General features: G+C 40.6%; 1 protein-coding gene across 1 annotated transcript in view; it reads left to right on the top strand.

The window, feature by feature from the left end:
* Nucleotides 1–276: 276 nt before the first annotated feature.
* The window catches only part of znf644a (zinc finger protein 644a), a 26,083-nt gene continuing 19,018 nt past the window's right edge, over nt 277–7,341 (top strand). The window contains exon 1 of the mRNA XM_061732617.1: nt 277–415. The gene's annotated coding sequence lies outside the window, so the exon portion shown is untranslated. The remainder of the gene's footprint in view (nt 416–7,341) is intronic.

Below are 7,341 nucleotides of genomic sequence, written 5' to 3'. Positions count from 1 at the left end.
GAAATAAGAGGAAAAACATGAAAAAGAAAAAAACTGAGCAACCCCAAAGAGATGGTCATTAACTCGGGGTTTTATGCCTCCTATCTGGACTGGTCCATCTCAAATCCGTGGGGGGGGACGGCGCCGACGGGCAACAATACCTCACTAAACTATGCACGGCAGGAACTCCAGCAATGTGCCACTTACGGCTGTTTTACTCAATACTAACACAATGGGACGCGGTTATTTGAGATGTATTTTGTTCTGTAACTGCGAGGCTAATTGAATATACGGCTACCCCTTACAAAAGAAATGATCCGTCCCACACCAGACCACCACGGAAAATGGCGACTGTGAAATAGATGGAAGACGAAAGTAAGAAATTATTAAATGCAGCGTTTAAATTGTCTTCAGCCTCGATCCACTGCGCTCCAAGGTAAGGTCTGTTTGTTTACCATCGTGTTATTGACGTCCCGATCTTAGTACCCAGTAATTACTGGTGTAATTTATAGTTTAGCCCCAGGAATAGGTTTTGGTATGGAGCAGCCTTAATGGAATGGTCTGCAGCTCCTGCAAGCAGCATCCAACAACACAGCGTGAGGCACACGTCAAAGGAAATGCATTTATAACATAACCGAAGAGGCGTAAAAGTGATCAGATCTGTTCTGAAAGTGGACGCCTTTAAAATACACATCGGTTCTAGTGGGTTGGCAAATCTCTGAACTCCTGAGCTGAAAGTTTCAGCTCTGTGCAAAATCCATAATCGGCCACAAAAAGCCATTTACAAGGTCCCCATCCCTTTGCAGATCTGGCCCTGGTGGATGTTATGAACACCTTCAAATGCCACACGACTATTTAGTCGGTGTGACACTTTTACTGCCCTTCAGATCCAAGAACCTTCACTCCCTCGACCTTGTAGCTTTGTAAATGGTTATAATTAATCATCTAAGGATAGAGTCAAGTATATTTAGTATTTTGCTTAAGCTGTTTTGTAATTAACGAATGCTCAATAAGATGAGAAGCTATCTCAGGTGACATCCCCAAACAGTACTTAAATTACAGAAAATCAAATGAAACATTCAAATATGCATGGGCTACCATTTTATTTTTATGTAAAAAGAGAATCCAAGATCAAATATTTTTTGACTTCTTTAAATATTATTTGTTTTCTAACATCTAAATAATGAAGATATTGAGTTTCCTATCTGACAGGTCTATGAGGTCTATAAAAAGCAGTAAATTCTAAAAAAAAAAAATTCATATGAAGCTAGCAATGTTTATATTATTTTTTCAGTACTGTTATAAAAATGTAACGATTCATAGGGTAATTTTCAGTTATTCCTGGTATATCTTTTCAATTTCAGATAGCATTTTAAATATTAAAAGGATTTTGATGCTCAAGTGGTGCCCCTTAGTGGTAACAATTCTTACTATATTTTTTTAATTGAATGTAATTATTCATGTAGAACTTTGCCTTTCCACATTTGTACACGGAAATCAAATATTAGCAAGTGCTAATGTTAAAACCAAATGCAAATCTTATTCACCACACTATGAAACACCTGACAGCAGTCAGTGTTCTCATTGGTCAATGTCAGTGTTGCCAGAACATCATGTTTCCAATTCAATTCAATTTTATTTATATAGCGTCTATTACAACAGAAGTTGTCTCTAGGCGCTTTCCAGAGACCAGAAACTGACCCCCGAGCAATTATTACATAAACATAACATAAAAAATGGCAGCTAAAAAACTCTCCTAGTGGGAGAAAAACCTTAAGTCAAACAGTGGCAAGGAAAACTCCCCTTTAGGGGGGGAGAAACCTTGAGCACGACCTGGATCATAAGGGGGGCCCTCCTGCCGGAGGCCAGACTGGGCAGAGCAGGAAAAGAGAGAACAGAGAGAGAATGAAGAACAGAGAAAGGAGAGACACACACAATGGTAACTGGTGCAGTACAGGGATGACTATATAAACAGATGTAGACAGCACACACTGAGGTGGTCGGGGGGGGGGGGGGGTAACTATTATAGTCTTGTTCTATAGCTGTAGCTATGACTACTGACTAACACACTAGAGTTTACACTAGCTAGAGCTTTACTAACACCAACTAGAGGTTTACTAAACACTAACTATAGGCTTTACTAAACAGAAACGTTTGTAGTTTGGTTTTAAAGGTGGAGGTGGTGTCAGCCTCCTTAACCCAGATTGGAAGTTGGTTCCATAGTAGTGGTGCCTGATAGCAGAACGCCCGCCCTCCAAATCTACATTTGGATACTCTAGGAACTACGAGTAAACGTGTACTCTGAGAACGGAGAGCTCTGTTAGGAACATAAGGTACTATCAGGTCATGCAAATATTGCGGAGCTAAGCCATTTTGGGCTTTATATGCAAGTAATAAAATTTTGAATTGGATTCTGAATTTTACGGTAGCCAATGGAGCGAAGCTAACACCGGAGAAACATAGTCTCTCTTGCTGATTCCTGTCAGCACTGGCGCTGCTGCATTTTGGATCAGCTGGAGCCTATTCAGCAAATTACTTGGACATCCTGCTAATAACACATTACAGTAATCTAGCCTAGAAGATACAAACACGTGAATTAGTTTTTCCGCATCACTCTGCAAGATGTTCCTAATCTTTGCTATATTACGGAGATGGAAAAACGCTGTTTTACAAACCTGATTAATATACGGTTTAAATGACAAATCCTGATCGAAAATAACACGAGGCTTCTCACAGTTGTACTGGAGGCCATCGCAACACCATCTAATCCCTTCCTAAGATGCTTTGGACCAAAAATAATAAACTCTGTTTGAAATTTTTTGAATAGTCGAGTTGGAATGGGGTCTAACATACACGTGGTTGATTTAACTCTATTGACGAGTGAGGTCAGCTCAGGGAGGTCTATAGGATCGAAACAGTCTAGAGTCAAGTCAAAGCCCAGGGAAGTTGCTAAAGCTGAAGAAATGCCCACAACCGCTACCGGGTGGGCCTAGTTGATTTCTTCTCTAATTCTCATGATTTTACTGTTAAAGAAACTCATAAAGTCTTTACTACTAAGAGCTTCAGGAATGCACAGCTCAACAGAGTTGTGACTCTTTGTCAGCCTGGCTACAGTGCTGAACAGAAAACGTGGGTTACTTTTGTTATCCTCTATCAACAATGAATATAAGCTGATCTAGCTTTCAAATGGCTTTTTTATATACTATTAGATAGGGATGTCCCGATACGATCACGTGATCGGAAATCGGGCCCGATCATGTTGTTTCAGACTTGATTGAAATCGGACGTTGCATCCCGATCAGGGATTGGATATGTATTTTATTCTCATTATTTTGACCAGCGCATCAAACAGATGATGGAAAAAATTTTAAAACAACCGGTGTATAAGCAAGCAACAGGTCCACGTAATTTTGTGCGTCAACACTGCTAATATGAAGAAAGCTATGGGGGGGCAGAACCTACATAGCTATACAAAGACCACCTTATCAAAGTGGTGTTATTCTGTGGTGCTCATCAGGGTCTGGTTGCTTTGTTCACATTGACCCATGTAAATCACCTTGACGACTTTGGACGGACCTAAATAGATCCAGTGTGAAATCACCCATAGGGGGCTTTTTGCGTAAACCATTCAATTTCCATGACAGAAACCAGAGGCTAAATAGAGTTCCAAAGGAGCTTTTGAGACTACCTGAAACCTTAAGAGTGGGGTTTGTAGCACCAAGCATTTTTGATGGTTGAGTATTTGTAGCATTTACTGTACCTTCCACTGCTGTGGAAATGCAAAAGACTTATGTATGCTGTAGATTAAATTGTACATAGTGTAAATGCAAGTTTGAACAGATGCCGAGACATTTCATGGAGCTAAGCTTACATGGGTTTGCAAGTAAGAGTCTGTGGAGTGGAAAGTAATACCGAAGTACCATGCCAAAGTTAATGTTGGTCTACTGATCCTGCAGTACCATATTTTGGTGTATTGCATAACTTGTCTGCCAGGTGTGAACTGACTGAGAACAATGTGGATGCTATACACTATGAAGCCAAAAGTAGTAATGACAGTGTATTCAAATATATCTGGTTTATTATGTAGTTGGTACCCTTTTTGCAGGTGTAACAGCATCCATTCTTTTTGGTAGTCTTTCAGCAAGAGTCTTTCTTTGCGAATCTCTCCCCATTCATTCCATAGAGAATTTATGACATCAGCTACTGATGTTGGACAATGAGGCCTGGCTCACAATCTCTGTTCCAGTTCATGCCAAAGGTGCTCCTTGGGGTTGGCATCAGGTCTGTGTGTGGGTAAGTCTAGTTCTTCCACACCAAACTCATCAAATCATGTCCTCATAGTCCTTGCTTCATACACTGGGGCACAGCTATGTTGGAATGAATAGAAAAGGTCCTTTCTCAAAATGTTGACATAGTTTTGGGAAGGTTGGAAACATAGCATTACCCAAAACGTCTCAGTTTGCTGAAGAATTAAGATTGCCTTTCATTGGAGATAGGTGGCATAGACCAAAACCGCCCCCATACCATACCTCCTCCACTAAGAATTGTTGGCATAATGCAGTCAGGCAAGGAACATTTTCCAGGCATCCACCAAATCAAGAGTCTCTCTATCTGACGGTCAAATGGAGGGGCAAGAGTCATTGTGACAGAACACATTTTCACTTTTTCAGATCCAGTGTTGGTGTGCTTCACACCTCACTAACTGATGCCTGCATTAGATTTGGCAGCTGGATTCAAAGTTCTGCATAGCAGCTACGCACACATACAGGGCACCTACAATATCTCTTGCGTTTATACTTCTGTGTTGCATTGCTCTGTCATTGCACAACCAAATGCTAGGTGACGGTGTAGGTTATTTGTCTTCAGCACCGTAGCTTATAATACTTAGTTTGCTATTTTTTGCTCTCTGTATGTTGTTCAGACATACAGTAGCAACTAGAGTATATTTTACATAGGCTGAAGCTGCTAAATGTTGAGCATCAGCCATTTTTACAGGCATTGCAGCAAACTATCGTTCTACCTGACTTAAAATAGCAAAGAGGAAGTAGCAACGGGAAATTTGAAAATGAAGAACACCTCTACCTATCATGTTTCTTGCAGTCTGCATCGATGGAATGCGTAGTTTCATTTTAAGAGAGGCACACATCAGGCTACACTGTTCACACCTATACTGTAGCATCAGCTTAGCGCTAACAGAGAAGTACAAATCAGGCGTAACACAAATCCTTGGACATGGGAGCCCATTCCATGAAACCCCAGCTCCACAGTTTTTATGCTTACATGAATGCCAGTGGAAGTTTGGAACCCTTTATCTGTGGAATAAGCAAAGCACAATGGACCTTAGCAGTCGTTGACTCCACCCTGGCTGAGTTGCTGTTGTTCCCAAACACAATGAAGAACCAATTCTAACGTGTCACTGAAAGCAATATCTGAAGTTTTAATTTAATTTATACTTTCAAATAGCCTGTGGTGCAATGTTCTGACCCTGCCGGTTTACAGCCTTGGTCACACACTTCCACTTCATATATTTACTTTAACTACTGAGGTAATACCACCAAATAAAATATTTTTCGCGGTCTCAACACCTGACAGAAGTCTCTCAAGCTCACAACGGGTGAATTTAGTTTTTCCTGCTTGATTTTGACATTTTCTTTGGTTGGATAAGCATTTTGAATGAATATTTATACTCATTATATTCAAATTGATCTACTAGGGAGGAGACAGGGTAGTGTTGTGGTCATAAATATGCATTCAATTTCACATTGACTGGGATGTATGAAGGGAACATTTGTGGATTCAGATGTGCGTAAAGTTTTGGACATCTGAAATTTGTTTTTGCTTAGGTCCATTGGCACACAAGGATTTTATCCTAAAAGTATCGGTACATAAGATCCTAGGCCTGCTAACCTCCTGTGCTGCCCCCTCAGTGTCCTATTGATGTTGTACAGCTCCTGGCATTCCAGTAGCCACATTTATGAATGAATGAATGAAAAACTTTATTTCGAACATGCTAAAAAATATATATTTAAACCATAGAACAATAGTTAAATAATAATCATGATAAATACAGTATAATACAAATCATAACAATCATAAACAAAAACATGCCTCACTGGCTTTTTTTTCTTTTTCTTTTTCTTCCTTTTTTTGCATGCTCGAAATGGAGCAGGGAGAAGTTAAAAAACTTATTTAGCCCTGCCCCGGTTATTTACAACACAAAATATAATTTGCCACCCGAAATTAAGCCGTATACATACACACACACATACATACATACATACATACATACATACATACATACATACATACATACATACATACATACATACATACATACATACATACATACATACATACATACATACATACATACATACATACATACACATATGCACATACACATATTCATATTCTCCATACAATGACATTTATGACATTGAGTTGTAGGTTTTCTTATAGTTGATCCAGTCAGTGCACCAATTAGTTTGCCATAACTTACAGTTTTGGCATACGTTCTGTCAACCAGTGGTCGTTGCTTGTTTCATCTGGTGTACTTCCAATTCCCTTCTGTAAAGCACTTATGTGTGGAGCCACGTGCTTACTTATCTTGATTGCTACAGTGCCAATTAAGAGCTCCGATGTTGTGCAGAGGCAGGTCAACTCTTAGAACCACTAGCCGTGCAGCATTGATGTTGCCTCTTTCTAAGATGTTTCTTGTTCATCTCAGCTATGGGTGGATTGATTATCACCCTGCCACTGAGTGCGTTTACATGCAGCGATTCAACCTGGTTGCAGACATCGTTCCGACTTTTAAACTGCATGTAAACACCTCAACCTGGTCAAGTCAACCTGGTGAAGCCGGATTCATTAACCAGGTTGGAGCACCTAGATAAGCCAGTCGCAACCAGGTTGTTAACGCCATGTATACGGGGACATAGATATTGCAGTCTGCGCATGCTCGAGAATTTCCCCCAGGGGGGGTTTTCCCCCGGGGGAGGGGATTCACCCGGAAGTGAAAGGAGACGACGCGTGCTCAGTAGTTGAAAAGGAGGCGGCGTGTGTTTAGCCATTCTTTAATTCTTCAAAACATGTCTACAGGAAGAACTCATTTTTGGTCCGATGAGGAGACGCGTTTTCTGCTACGGCAGATGCAAGAGTTAAACATTTTGAGGTTCATGGATGGGCGGAAAAGTAGGAATGCGGACCTTTATAAAAAGATCGCCAAAGACATGGCTGACGCGGGCTTCATGAGGACACCGGAGCAGCTCAAAATAAAGTGGAAGAATCTACGCACGGGATATATTAGCGCCAAACAGAGAAACAATAGAAGTGGACACGATCCGGCCAGTTGTCCACACTTTG

The sequence above is a fragment of the Cololabis saira genome, chromosome 10 (genome assembly GCF_033807715.1).
Source record: "Cololabis saira isolate AMF1-May2022 chromosome 10, fColSai1.1, whole genome shotgun sequence".
Taxonomy (NCBI): Eukaryota; Metazoa; Chordata; class Actinopteri; order Beloniformes; family Belonidae; genus Cololabis; species Cololabis saira.
Note: the sequence above shows the minus strand (reverse complement) of the source record. Positions and strands in the feature narration are given on the sequence as shown.